Source organism: Lipotes vexillifer, unplaced genomic scaffold, assembly GCF_000442215.2.
Source record: "Lipotes vexillifer unplaced genomic scaffold, Lipotes_vexillifer_v1.1 scaffold645, whole genome shotgun sequence".
Lineage (NCBI taxonomy): Eukaryota > Metazoa > Chordata > Mammalia > Artiodactyla > Lipotidae > Lipotes > Lipotes vexillifer.
In genome coordinates, this window is record NW_006777439.1 from 3,467,743 (window position 1) to 3,483,528 (window position 15,786).

At 40.0% G+C, this 15,786-nt stretch overlaps 1 protein-coding gene across 1 annotated transcript in view; it reads right to left on the reverse strand.

The window, feature by feature from the left end:
- LOC103072730 (dual 3',5'-cyclic-AMP and -GMP phosphodiesterase 11A) overlaps window positions 1-15,786 on the reverse strand; it is a 269,197-nt gene that overhangs the window by 89,559 nt on the left and 163,852 nt on the right. The window lies entirely within an intron of this gene.

The following is a 15,786-nucleotide window of genomic DNA, read 5'->3' on the forward strand; positions in this document are numbered from 1 at the left end:
CTTTCCCAAACCCTTCATCTTGCTCTGCTCTCCTACTTATCAGACGTGCCACATAAATCAGACCTGACCTGCACTTACACTCTGATAGAGCTAAAGTCTGAGCTGGAAATGTCTTTTGTTTCTGAACTGCTAATGCCCCAAGCAAATGAAGGGGGTAGGGGAGAGGGAAGCTAATCTGAAGAAAAAATATACACACTGGATCTAGTCTGCAGAATTTAGAATACAAAGCAGTCTAGTTTACTGAAACTGCAGTCATACAGTATATTCTGATGCATATTACAGAGCACTAAACACAAGAAACATCTGGGCAGCCAGCAGCTGTGAATTTTAATTGCCACTATTCAGGAGAAAGACATGGGAATACACCACTTTGCCTTGTTTCTTACATCCTTATATCCTGTAGCTGTGTACTTGCTCTTTGTTACACACATGTTCTGTATATTCAGAAAGATGGAAAGGATCAGACAGCACATTTCTAGTGCAAAATATGTTTCTTAATAGGATAGAGATGTTTGGAGCATATGTTTCATTGAAGGAATAAATTTGCAATATAGTTTAGTGTCATTCTATAAAAACATCACAACATAATTATAATACTGGTCGTACATATTCAGTGTTTTCAAAACACTCATGTTAAGCAGCTGTCAGTCAGTTGCCCTACACAAACTTAAAGGGCATAAAAAGTCTTGGGGAATAATTATTTTTGCTGGTTTCATTGGGCCACTCTTGATAAGGGAATCATTTCTATGTTTTCAGATTATCAGGGACCATTCTGTATTCATATTCCTAGTCTATTCACTGGGTGTAAACTACCCAAGGAGTAATTTATGCCCTGGAACCACTTTGGTCGAGCAATGAAATCCAACGCTGCCCACTCTAAGCATCCCAGAAACCACTGAATCAATCCTCCTTTCTCAGCCCCATGCTCCTCCATAGGAGCAAACACCTCTAGGCTAAAATCCAAACACTGGTTATTCACCACCACATAGAAGAACAATGAACAAATACATACATTATGGGACAATTTGCCTGCTATTCTGCTGATTGTTTATTTTTGTTAAAAATTAATCAGCTTATTTTTCAGTGAATCAATTTACTATATTAACATATTTGTAGAATCCAGCTCCTTGTAATGAAAAAGGTGAGGCTTGTGAAATTCAAACATGGTGGTGGTGGAAATAGTCTTTGTGTGTAGGTGTCCTTATTTGGAGTTCCTGGCCTCATGCTAAGCACTTTAACACCTTGCTTTTTGCTTTAAGAATAATTTAAAATCAGGGACTTCCCTGGTGGTCTAGGGGCTAAGACTCCACTCTCCCAATGCATGGGTCCCCGGTTCGATCCCTGGTCAGGGAACTAGATCCCATGTGCTGCAACTAAGACCCAGTGCAACCAAATAAATAAATATTTAAAAAATAATTTAAAATCTAAGTTATACATGCACATAGTTTTAAGAATAAGTTAGATCTGCAAGGTTACACACGTGTGCATGCACGTGCGCGCACACACACACACACACACACACACACACACACACACACACACACTAGTAGAACTCTTCCAGTACCAAAATGTTCCCTTACCTAGAGGCAACCACGTTCAAATCATCTATATACACTTTTTTGGGTATTTGGCAAAGTAAGGTGCTTGTGATTTAATTTTTAAATTATTTTCTGATTTAAGCACTATCTACTAACTTCCCCCTACTGAAGATGAAGATGAAGCTGTCTTAGACTGTATCTGTCAACCTCTGCTACCTCATACACTATCCCTTCTCACTCCCCAGTATAATAATATAATAACTTTGTTTAGAGAAATATTCAGGGTTTATACTATAATGACTCTGTAAAAGATATTCATAGCTAAGTCATGCAATTTAGTATGATGACTTTTTCTTTCCTCGACAACATTTTGTATTCTCAGAGTTAATACTGTCTTCCTTAATGTGCGCTTAGTTTTCTCCATCCTTATCAATAATTCAACCTCGAAACTCTCCACCAGTTATCTAAATCTCATCTGAAAATATCCAGATACTTTGGGTATTCCATCAGTTTTATGAAGAAATCTCTGTTGGAACTTTCTGAATTGCAATCTGGACTGGCAGTCTTCTCAGCCGGGTATATAGCTTTCATCCTAGATGTTTCTTCACCATAATTTTGGGGGTGTCTTCATCTCTCTTTTATTTCTGTATCCCACATCTTTCTCTTTTCTGTCTCTCTCCTTATTTTGGTGAGACATGTCTTCCAATAGCTTCTGAAGAAAAGGTGTGTGTGCTGGGTAAATTTATGAGAGCTTGCATGTCTGAAATGTCTTCATATTATTGTCACATTTGATTGATAGTTTGTCTAGATATCAATTTCTAGGTTGGAAATCATGCCATTAGAATTTTTAAGGCATTCTCTATTAGCTTTAGATGTTACTTTTGACAAGTCAGAAGCTGTTGTGAATCCATTACCTTTGAAAATGACTCCTCCTCCCTCTCTGTTTTTGTAGGATCTTCTTTTTGCTTCCAGAGTTCTGAAATATCATGAAAATGTGCCTAGGTGTGAGTTTATTTATTTATTTTTTTTGCGTTATGCGGGCCTCTCACTGTTGTGGCCTCTCCCATTGCGGAGCACAGGCTCCGGACGCGCAGGCTCAGCAGCCATGGCTCACGAGCCTAGTCGCTCCGCGGCATGTGGGATCTTCCTGGACCGGGGCACGAACCCGTGTCCCCTGCATCGGCAGGCGGACTCTCAACCACTGCGCCACCAGGGAAGCCCGTGAGTTTATTTTTAATCATAATCCTAGGTACCTGGTGTGCCCTTTAATCTGGAAAATCATGTCCTTTAATTCTAGGAAAAATTGAAAAATGAACTCTGATCATTTCTTCCTTTCTTTCCTTTTCTGGAATTCCCTTTATTTGACCTTTGGACTGGTTTTTTCTTTTCTCTGTTTCCTCCTATATTTCATTTCTTTTCTTTTTTCTCTACTTTCTAGGAAATAGTCCCTCTCCTTATTCTTGATATTTTAATATCACAGTTTTCATTTCTAAGAGCTCTTCTTTTTTGTCTGGGTTTTTACAAAATTTTTAATAGCACCTTAATTTTGTTTCATGGATTCAATGTCTTCTCTTACCATTGTGAGGATGTTAATAATTCTATTTAACGTTTTCTTCTCCCTTCAGAGTTTACTTCACTCCCTTCATTTTGTTTTAGTCTCTTTTTCATTGTGGTTAGAAAATACATAGCATAAATGTAGCCTCTTAATTTTTAAGTATTGTTAACTATATTTACATTGTTGCACAACAGATGTCTAGAACATTTTCACCTTGTGTGAATGAAACCCTGTACCCAATGAACAACAATTTCCCATTTCCCCCTCCCTCCTGGCAACCACCATTCTCATTTCTGTCTCTACAAATTTGACTTCTTCAAATACCTCATATAAGTGGAATCATGCAGTACTTGTCCTTTTGTGATTGGCCTATTTCACTTAGCATAATGTCTTCAGGGTTCATCCATGTTGTACCATATGACAGTATTTCCTTCTTTTTTAAGGCTGAATATTGTTCCATTATATGTATTCACCACAATGGTAAATACATTCTTAATCCACTCGTTGATGGTTTAGCCTCTTTCTCAATCAGCTTATCCTTCCTTAATCATTTTAATATATTTGACTGCTTTAGAGGTATTAGAAATTTTCCCTAGCTGTGTGGTGATCTTTGGTTTTCAGCCCCCATTTAAAAATGGGGCTCTGAAAGCTTCTATTAGAGCTTCTGGGGGCTTCTCTGAAGAGGGATCTGACTGACCTGAATCTGGATCTGACTTTCCTTGGGGAAGCTACCGAATATCTGTATCTTTGGGCCTTTGCTCTTTAGCTACTCAGATTCCCTGGAGAAGAATCTTCTGAGTGTTACAGGGATGGAGATTGGAGGAGCTCAGCATTGGTATATCATTTCATTCAATCCCCTTGTTTCCAGCCTGTATTCCTATCCTCAAGCTCTGCACTGCTGTCCCCCTATCCCAAAGAGCTGCTATTGTACCCGCTTCAGAGGATAAGCCTCCAGTCTTTATGGAGTGGACGTGTGGGACGAAGGATCTGGAGATCTAACTGCTTCTTAGATTCTCCATTTTCTTGTTTACAGCCCTAGCTTCATCCCTATTCCCAAAGGTACTTAATTAGCCAATTCCTGAGCTATTTGGGGAAGAGGGGTCTGTGGCATAAATCTGTTTACCTCTCAGCTTTTCCCACTTAGCTTATTTTGGCTTTCTTGGGTTTGCTGAATTAATATTCATCCGTTTTCTAGCTTTCAAAATTTTGTCATGGTTAAATCCCTTCCCAATTTCTTTATCTTTGAGAATTTCTGCCTTTAAAAAAGTCCCTTTATTGTTGTTTTAGGGGGGCTTAAGGAAGGAGTAAAAGAAAATGAGTGTGTTTACTCTACCATCTTTATCTAGAAATCACTGAAATTATCTTTATTAAATGGTGCCTTAAATGATCAGCTTGGAGAACTCAGAGGTAATCCAGCCTTTGGATTTAGCCCCTTTGTTTCTGTGTGCATGGCCTGGCTGCAACCATGTAGACCTCTTTCTCTTGTTCTCTTTCACATGTTTCACATGTGTCCCCATGTGTTCACTTGAGTCATCCTGACCTCGCTTATTAGGCTGTAAAAATCTCAGAGGCAGGGCTTCCCTGGTGGCGCAGTGGTTGAGAGTCCACCTGCCGATGCAGGGGACACGGGTTCGTGCCCCGGTCCGGGAAGATCCCAAATGCCGCGGAGCAGCTGGGCCCATGAGCCATGGCTGCTGAGCCTGCGTGTCCGGAGCCTGTGCTCTGCAATGGGAGAGGCAACAACAGTGAGAGGCCCGCGTACCGCAAAAAAAAAAAAAAAAAAAAAAAAAAATCTCAGAGGCAGATGGCATGCTTCTTTCCCTTAGGGAAGCTCCAGAATGACTCTCTACTTCCATCACATGTTTCAGGGCTTTGCATACAGAGAATGCCAGGTACTTAGAATGTTCTGTGCTTGTTGTAATTTGTTCAAATTCAAACTCAAATACAACTGGAAAACCACTTCCCAACAGGGTGGAAGCCTTGTCCCAGAAGACACAAGTCTTTCTGGTTTCAGGAGAGGAGTTTGGTTCTGCTTTGGCAACCCTCTTACAGCTTGTTGCCAAAGAGCAGAAATGGTGATGCAGACTACATTGCTGCTCTCCAGGTGCCCCTGTCTTGTGGATTATTAATAGCATATTCCCTCATGCCATTATAAATCCTCTACCCTTCAAAGGCACTAAATTCACTTAATTATCTTAAAAATTAAAGAATATAGGTATTTTTTCATTATGAAATGCTAATGGAAAGGAAATAAGAACTTTAGGTTGAAAAATGTAAGATGACCTCTGGTTCACCAAGACCCATCCTTATTGACCTTGCCTTTTTTCCCCTACTAGGTTGAGTAATCCACAGTTAAATACTACCAGTCTACAGATCATCCTGAGCCCTGTCGTAAACCCTTGCTGACACTTGTAGATGCAGAGAAAGTCCCAAGCCTTTCAGGAATGACCATTTTCAGCTATTTTGACAAGTATGGATAGCTTTCATCTACATTCCTGGGTTCAAGAGCAGTTTCTGGAGAAATCTATGAAGAATAAAGAGTAGTGTGTGTCCTCTGGAGGTGCACATACAGGTCTAGTCTGCAAAAGATTTGAGAAGAGCATCCCCAAATTTCCTTGTTATAGAGCCATATGCACCCCATCTCTTCTGATAGGTAGAGAATGGGGTCACATCTTCCAAAGCTATAACTACTCTAGCCATAGGATATTAACAAAACAAATCAAAGTCAATTTCTCCAAGTGTCAGTCTTCAACTTTTAAATATTTATAAGGTACCATATCCCTAAATCAAAGAGGAGTGCTACAATCCGAAATAACTACTGAATTAATAGCCAGGAAATAACATTTGGTTAAAAAAACCATTTACTTTATTGTAACAATAAATGAAAACACAGAATTATGAGTCCTGGAGCTAATTTGAATAATGTTCAAGAAGTGGGACTCTAGCTGTCTGGGGGTACCTGATACCCTTTGACCATTCCTCTTCTTTGTTTGGGTCTTAATAGTTAAGTGGTTATCAAAGGGAGTCATAAAACTGTCTCCTCTAAAACTGAAAAGGTAGCTTTACAAAGAGGCTATAAAATGTTAAAATACTATCCTGGACCCCTTGACACAAGAGTATTACATTTTGTGATGCTCAGAAAATGGGAAGAAACACAAAGTGGGTGGTGGTCCAGCCCTAGAAATTCAAAGGAGAACTGTGTTGTCAATCCAACCCACTCACCCACTAAGCCCTCTGGACCAAAGGATTCTGGGATGAATGAAATAATGAAGACAGGACACTGGGCTGAGGTGATGTGGAAGGGACTGGAAAGTTGTCTGTTTTGCCAGCACTGCTATAGCACTTACTACATACATGCCAGGCACTCTTCTAGCACTTTATGTATATTAACTCATTTGATTTCCTAAGAGGGACCCTAAGAGGTAAGGAATATTCCTAATCCCATGTTATAGATGAGCCAACTGAGACAATAGAAAATTTGTTCAAATTTGCATTGTTGTGATTGGCAGAGGTGGATTTGAACCTGAGGAGTCTGGTTCTAGACCCTGGTGCCTAACCACTATATTGCCTCTAAAAGCAGACCGCTGCCAAGTCGAAGGGTTTCCCATGCCCGCATTATGCAGCTAACTTGGGTGCACCGTGAGCAGTGTTTGTGATTCCCAGATGACTAGACTGTTGATCCATTTTTTATGATGGGCAGCCTGGATCCATTTGAAGGGACAATGTTTTGGTCTGTACTTATTTGAATCCATTTGGGGAAGTCTCTAAACTTGCAACTGACTTTGGAATAAGCTCCAGTTGTTAGCTTTGTTTTGATTACTGTGAACACAGAATCAGCTAAATACTACCAAGACTATCCTGCAAAAAATAACTTGTCCTCTGAGGGAGCAGAGGCAGACTTCAGGCAAACGACCTTAGCTCAGACTCATCAGCAGAGCATTGATGGGACTCTAATATCACACTTGGCTGGACAAGATAACTTAGTAAAATAAGGGAAGCAGCAAGCAGGTGATACAGTGGGGTGGAGAGCAGGGAGATGAGGGATCCTTCTGTCTGGATGGGATTCTGTGAAGGTTTCTCTTGTATATTTGGGACACAGCTGAGATATGCTTAAAACACACACGCACTCAGGCTTTAGAGGGACTAGCAGTACTACAAGTAACTAGTCGTTTAGATAGCACACAGGACCCTGTCCAGTGGTGAAGGGTGAAATTTTAACTAATTTCTATTCTTCCTCAAGAAGGGAGGACACAGGTCCTTCTGAATCTCAGTACAAGTTTGCTTACCTGCACCAACTTCCGAACAGGGAAAGCTGGGATACTTAGGTGTCTCACAGATTTATCCACGACATGTGAAACATGGGAAAGATGGAGAATTCCAAAAAGAGGGAGCAATAAAGCTTCAGTAGTGCACCGTCAGTTGACCAAGAATATGCTGCCCCAGCACATTCCCAGGCTCCACCAGCTCTCTCAATCTACACACAACACAGAAGCTGCAAAAGGCTGGGAAGCCACCTGGTGGTGTGTGTGGCAGTGATGTGAAGATCTGAGTCCTCCTCATGTTCTTGGGGTCAGGCATACAACAATGCCATAGTCAACCTCTGCAGTTCATGGGCTAGATTTATATATAAAGAAGCAGTAAAACTTAGAACCTAAGAGTGAATATAAATGTCTAAGAACTGTGAAGAAATATTTTTTATAAAGAATTATTAGGCCTTATTCTATCTCATATTAAAATACATAATAAACATAGTATATGTTTTTATGTTAAAATGTAGACTTTATCCCTTTAATTCAGCCAATACCATTTTTACCATGTCACTCCCTCTTTAAATGCCTTTAAGGACTCATTGTGGCTTGCTGAATGAAGTAAAATTCCTTAGCTTGGTATCCAAGGCACTTCATAAACTGATTCTACATTGCCCATCCAGTGTTACCATCTTCTCGTCTCCCATGGATGCATCAGGATGGGCAACTTATTATCCTTTTTCTCATCTCTCCCTCTATGGTTGCAGATTATTCTACCCCTCCATCCACAGGGTTTGACTTCTTCCTTACTCTGCCAATTGAAATTCAATCCCATTTTCTGTACAAGCTCATTCCCATTCATTCATCCACTCCTTCTTATTTTTTTTTTAACATCTTTATTGGAGTATAACTGCTTTACAATGATGTGTTAGTTTCTGCTGTATAACAAAGTGAACGAGCTATACGTTTACATATATCCCCATATCCCCTCCCTCTTGCGTCTCCCTCCCACCCTACCGATCCCACCCCTCTAGGTGGACACAAAGCACTGAGTTGATCTCCCTGTGCTATGAGGCTGCTTTCCACTAGCTATCTATTTTACATTTGGTAGTGTATATATGTCCATGCCAATCTCTCACTTCGTCCCAGCTTACCTTTCCCCATCCCTGTGTCCTCAAGTCCATTCTCTACATCTGTGTCTTTATTCCTGTCCTGCCCCTAGGTTCTACAGAACCATTTTTTTTTAGATTCCATATATATGTATTAGTATATGGTATTTGTTTTTCTCTTTCTGACTTACTTCACTCTGTATGACAGTCTCTACGTCCATCTACCTCACTACAAACAACTCAATTTCATTTCTTTTTATGGCTGAGTAATATTCCACTGTATATATGTGCCACATCTTCTTTATCCATTCATCTGTTAATGGACACTTAGGTTGCTTCCATGTCCTGGCTATTGTAAATAGAGATGCAATGAACATTACGGTACATGACTCTTTTTGAATTATGGTTTTCTCAGGGTATATGCCCAGTAGTGGGACTGTTGAGTCATATGGTAGTTCTATTTTTAGTTTTTTAAGGAAATTCAGTACTGTTCTCCACAGTGACTGTATCAATTTACATTCCCACCAACACTGCAAGAGGGTTCCCTTTTGTCCACACCCTCTCCAGCATTTATTGTTTATAGATTTTTTGATGATGGCCATTCTGACTCAAAACTACTCATTGTAGTTTTGATTTGCATTTCTCTAATGATTGGTGATGTTGAGCATACTTTCATGTGTTTGTTGGCAAACTGTATATCTTCTTTGGAGAAATGTCTATTTAGATCTTCTGCCCATTTTTGGATTGGGTTGTTTGTTTCTTTGATATTGGGCTGCATGAGTTGCTTGTATATTTTGGAGATTAATCCTTTGTCAGTTGCTTCATTTGCAAATACTTTCTCCCATTCTGAGGGTTGTCTTTTCGTTTTGTTTATGGTTTCCTTTGCTGTGCAAAAGCTTTGAAGTTTCATTAGGTCCCATTTGTTTATTTTTCTTTTTATTTCCATTTCTCTAGGAGGTGGGTCAAATAGGATCTTGCTGTGATTTATGGCATAGAGTGTTCTGCCTATGTTTTCCTCTAAGAGTTTGATAGTGTCTGGCCTTACATTTAGATCTTTACTCCATTTTGAGTTTATTTTTGTGTATGGTGTTAGGGACTGTTCAAATTTCATTCTTTTCCATGTAGCTGTCCAGTTTTCTCAGCACCACTTATTGAAGAGGCTGTCTTTTCTCCATTGTATATTCTTGCCTCCTTTAACAAAGATAAGGTGACCATATGTGTGTGGGTTTATCTCTGGGCTTTCTCTCCTGTTCCACTGATCTCTATTTCTGCTTTTGTGTCAGCACCATACTGTCTTGGTTACTGTAGCTTTGTAGTATAGTCGGAAGGCAGGGAGCCTGATTCTGTTTTTCTATCTCAAGGTTGCTTTGGTTATTCAGGGTCTTTTGTGTTTCCATACATATTATGAAATTTTTTGTTCTAGTTCTGTGAAAAAGGCCACTGGTAGTTTGATAGGGATTGCAATGAATCTGTAGATTGCTTTGGGTAGTATAGTCATTTTCACAATGTTGATTCTTCCCATCCAAGAACATGGTATATCTCTCCATCTGTTTGTATCATCTTTAATTTGTTTTATCAGTGTCTTATAGTTTTCTACATACAGGTCTTTTGTCTCCTTAGGTAGGTTTATTCCTAGGTATTTTATTCTTTTGGTTGCAGTGGTAAATGGGAGTGTTTCCTTAATTTCTCTTTCAGAATTTTCATCATTAGTGTATAGGAATGCAAGAGATTTCTGTGCATTAAATTTGTATCCTGCTACTTTACCAAATTCATTGATTAGCTCTAATAGTTTTCTGGTAGCATCTTTAAGAATATCTGTGTATGGTATCATGTCATCTGCAAACAGTGACAGCTTTACTTCTTCTTTTCTGATTTGGATTCCTTTAATTTCTTTTTCTTCTCTAATTGCTGTGGCTGAAACTTCCAAAACTATGTTGAATAATAGTGGTGAAAGTGGGCAACCTTGTCTTGTTCCTGATCTTAGTGGAAACGGTTCCAGTTTTTCACCATTGAGAATGACGTTGGCTGTGGGTTTGTCATATATGGCCTAAATTATGTTGAGGTAAGTTCTCTCTATGACTACTTTCTGGAGGGTTTTTATTATAAATGGGTACTGAATTTTGTGGGAAGCTTTTTCTGCATCTATTGAGATGATCATATGGTTTTTATTCTTCAGTTTGCTAATATGGTGTATCACATTGATTGATTTGCATATATTAAAGAATCTTTGCATTCCTGGGATAATGGTATATGATCCTTTTAATGGGCTGTTGGATTCTGTTTGCTAGTATTTTGTTGAGGATTTTTGCATCTATGTTCATCAGTGATATTGGCCTGTATTTTTCTTTTTTTGTGACATCTGTGTCTGGTTTTGGGATCAGGGCGATGGTGGCCTCATAGAATGAGTTTGGGAGTGTTCCTCCCTCTGCTACATTTTGGAGGAGGTTGAGAAGGATAGGTGCTAGCTCTTCTGTAAATGTTTGATAGAAATCACCTGTGAAGCCATCTGGTCCTGGGCTTCTGTTTGTTTGAAGTTTTTTTTTTTTTTTTTTTTTCTTTTGTGGTACGCGGGCCTATCACTGTTATGGCCTCTCCCATTGCGGAGCACAGGCTCCGGACGCGCAGGCTCAGCGGCCATGGCTCATGGGCCTAGCCGCTCCGTGGAATATGGGATCTTCCCGGGCCGAGGCACGAACCCGTGTCCCCTGCATCGGCAGGTGGACTCTCAACCACTGAGCCACCAGGGAAGCCCATGTTGGAAGATTTTTAATCACAGCTTCAATTTCAGTGCTTGTGATTGGTCTGTTTATATTTCCTGTTTCTTCCTGGTTCAGTATCGGAAGTTTGTGTTTTTCTAAGAAAACAGGTTGTCCATTTTATTGGCATATAGCTGCTTGTAGTAATCTCTCATGATCCATTGTATTTCCGCAACGTCAGTTGTTACTTTTGGGGTGTCTGTGACCTTATTATGATTTTAGGCAGCCTCTCTGTTAATGGGTGGGGTTGTGTTTCTGTCTTGCTAGTTGTTTGGCATGGGGTGTCCAGCACTGTAGCTTGCTGGTCATTGAGTGGAGCTGGTCTTTGCGTTGAGATGGAGATCTCTGGGAGAACTCTCGCCGATTGTTATTACCTGGGACCGGGAGGTCTCTGGTGGTCCAGTGTCCTGAACTCGGTTCTCCCTCCTCAGAGGTTCAGGCCTGACACCCGGCCAGAGCACCAAGACCCTGTCAGCCACACAGTGTCAGTCGCCATGGTCCGGCCCCGAGACTACAGGGCCCATTCATTCTCTCTTATCCTACAGTGACCTTTTCCTTCTCTGCAGTTGTATAGATCACTGTAATATTTATAATCACTTTATAATGTAGGGTTTTCAAATATACCCCTAGAGTAGGAATTAGGTCCCTGAATCAGCTAGGTGGATTGGCTTGAATGTGCTTATGTGTGATTTGGGGAGAGGGGTCCACAGCTTTCTTCTGACTCCTCTGTAGTTCAACACGGGTTCTTAGCTGGACACAATTCCCAGATGATCCTTATATACACTCATGTTTGAGAAAACTTCACTAGAGGCTGTTTGCTCCTAGGGTCTTAGTACCTATTAATACCTAAGCTTCCCATGGAATGGCAAAGCTTCCCATTATAGGGCTAACCAAGTCAAAGGGCATTTTATATATTTGTCTTTTTTCTTTTTTTTTTTTCTTTGCGGTACATGGGCCTCTCACTGTTGTGGCCTCTCCCGTTGCGGAGCACAGGCTCCAGACGCGCAGGCTCAGCGGCCATGACTCACGGGCCCAGCCGCTCCGCAGCATGTGGGATCTTCCTGGACCGGGACACGAACCTGTGTCCCCTGCATTGGCAGGCGGACTCTCAACCACTGCGCCACCAAGGAAGCCCATATATTTGTCTTTTTTAAGTGCATAGACGCAAGGAAGATTAGTAGTCAATAATCTCTATATTGAAAAAGAGAGGAAAGTGTAAAGAAATGCAAACTTCTAAGTACAACATTTCCCCTCTCTTACTAAACTTTAATTATTCTCAATTATTGCTTAATTCACTTTGGTTTTCTAGGCTTGAGTAGACCTATTACTTTGATCCCCTTAATAGGAGAATGAAACTTCTATCATCTTTTCACATGTGATTTTCAGGAATTTCACCAGAAGTTAAAAATCTTATGGCCTTTCCTTTACTTCTGCTTGAGGTATTCTGGTGAAACAATCTTATCTGTAACTGTTTCCTATTAATCTCAGAAACTGCCTTTGTTATCTTTCATGCAGCAACATAACCTTCATGAGAAAACATGATTCTCACATATTTTTCTTGTCATGGTGAGAACTAAAAGAAAAAGAAACATCATAGTGACTACCCCCTTTTGAAATAGAGAAACTTTCTCTTAAGTGAACTGGCTCTTGGATAGTTCTAATATGCTCTCATTGTTTATGTTTATCAAAGAAACAGTTCTCATTAGCAGCACTGAAAATTTAAATGCTGCATTTCAACAGAAACAGGTCATTTCAAAAGAGATTTTCCTTTTTCCCAGTATATAACATTTAAAATAAAATTAAAAACCATTTGGTACAAGTTTTTAAAAGAAAGGTATCCAGTGTTTCTTCTTTAACACATGCAGTTGATGTAATATTTGATCATATATTTCCATGTTTTCTCTAGTTTCTTTATGAAAGAAGATTATTTAAAAGAAGGATTATAAGATTAATCCACCTTGCATTGTGTACATTACAATGATCTTAAAGGCAGTGTGTAAGGTAAGTAGAACCAGCCCTGAGAGATGATGATGATGTGTTGAATCTTTAATTTAAAATGGCTGTTCATCAAGCCTATGGTTCCTAAGTGAGGTTGGCATTTTGAAGTAATTTTTCTTTGAAAAAATGTTTCTGTTATAAAAGTTTACTGCTTTCTTATTAAAGTTTACTCAACATGGTATATCAAAGTGTTGTTTTGTTGTTGCTAGTAGTAGTGATACGTACATAACCTGTTTTGTCCCAAAAAATGTTTAATGTGTATTTCAAAGATCCAAGCAATAACAGAGAATAAAAGAAAGTAAAAATAGGCCAGAAAGACAAATCAAAGGGAAACTAAGGAGAGGAATGTAAAACATGATCAGAAGTGAAGTTACTAGACAAAATGTATGCTGCAGCATCAATGCATTTGTAAGGATAGCCAAATTTGTCTGTAGGCTTCCTAGTAACTGTTACAAAGAGAATCTTGTATATTAGATGATTTACAGTGTTCGTAAGATTAAAGAAAAGCAAGGGCAAAGGAAACCCACAGAGACACAGCTATGCTATCTCTGAGTCTAGAGAGAAATGTCTTTTGTGTTTTTCAGGGAAAAATTTCCCAAACCAGTGATTCCCAAAGTTGTACACCAGACCAACTACATCAACATCATCTGGTAACTTGTTAGAAAGGCAAATTCTGAATCAGAAATTCTACTTGTGTTTAACAAGCTGGTGCCCATTAACAACTGAGAACCATTGTTCTAAACATTATCCCCCACCTCAAGCACTCAGAGCTGGGGTGGCTTTGGGTGGTGTGCAAATTTGGGGGATGGAAGGCAGAGTATAAGGGGTTCTCCAAGGAAGTGAAAAACCAGACTGATGAGGGTTTGCTGTGCAATTCTTTTGACTTTTTCTATGTTTGAAATTTTTCATAATAAAATATTGGGAAAAAATAATTCACTGCTAACAAGGGATGAAACATCAAACTAACAGTGCTATCCTTCCAGAGAAAGGTTTGACTCTATCAGGGATTTGTGCAGTGATGTTACTAAGACGTATGGTTTAAATTTTTCTAGTAATCGTTTTCTCTTGAAGCTGTTTATTAAATTTACCTTGTACTTGCCTAGAACACTCTTCACAACAATTATGATCTCTAATCCTACCTCCGGCTCCTACTTGCTAAGTGGCCGTGGGCAAGAAACTGAAGTAAGCCTTGATTGAGCGTTCTCTGTGTAGACAATAATACTACTACTTTGTATGGTTGTTATGAGGCATAAATGAAATAACACACATAAAGAGTCTAGCATGGGGCTTCCCTGGTGGTGCAGTGGTTAAGAATCCGCCTGCCAATGCAGGGGACACGAGTTCAAGCCCTGGTCCGGGAAGATCCCACATGCCGCGGAGCAACTAAGCCTGTGCGCCACAACTACTGAGCCTGTGCTCTAGAGCCCATGAGCCACACCTACTGAGCCTGCATGCCACAACTACTGAAGTCTGCACGCCTAGAGCCCATGCTCTGCAACAAGAGAAGCCACTGCAATGAGAAGCCCGCACACCGCAACGAAGAGCAGCCCCCGCTCACTGCAATTGGAGAAAGCCCTCACGCAGGAACAAAGACCCAACACAGCCAAAGATAAATAAATAAATACATAAAAATTTAAAAAAAAAAGTCTAGCATGGTGCTCAGAAACAGGGAACACTAAATCATACTGACTGTTATAATAATTATGGTTGTTGTTGGCATGTTGTTGTTACACTTATTATTATTTTTATACTGATATCAGCCTCAGAGAAGGAAAGGGTGGACATAAAAGATTTCAATGACTAGGCCATGAGCAATCAACTCTATCCACCCCCTTTGGAGACCTCTACATTTAATTCAACTTAAGTTAACACACATGTATTGCATGCCTAATTCTACAACAGGCCCTGCCCTGTGTTATAGATACATTTGTGAAATCACTGTGGTCCTTGTGTTCACAGTGGGTCAGGGGACCAAGGAAGTAAACAGGCAATTATAATACAGTGTGGTAAGTGCTGTTAAGCAGGGGAAATATAGGGCTCCATTGGAAACCCTGGGAGAATTTGATGAAATACTTCTAGCTTAGTGTCTCTGCCTTAATTCTAAATCATTGTTAAACTTCAGCTTTATAAAGTATATTTATAATAATTTAAAAGGTTTAAAAATAGTTATCATGATCGAAAGTTTCTCAAGGTCATAGAGCTTGTATTGCAACCTAAGAAAAGATGTGGACTCCAATCCTAAGATGCTCATGGTCTACTCAAGGAAAGACAAGAGTAAACAGAATGGAACTAGTCCAGAAGATGGTGGAGGAGTAAGACGTGGAGATCAGCTTCCTCCCCACAAATACGTCAAAAATACATCTACATGTGGAACAACTCCTACAGAACACCTACTGAACGCTGATAGAAGACCTCGGACCTCCCAAAAGGCAAGAAACTCCCCTACATACTTAGGTAGGGCAAAAGAAAAAAGAAAAAACAGAGACAAAAGAATAGGGACAGGACTTGCACCTCTGGGAGGGAGCTGTGAAGGAGGAAAAGTTTCCACACACTAGGAAGCCCCTTCACTGGCGGAGACGGGGG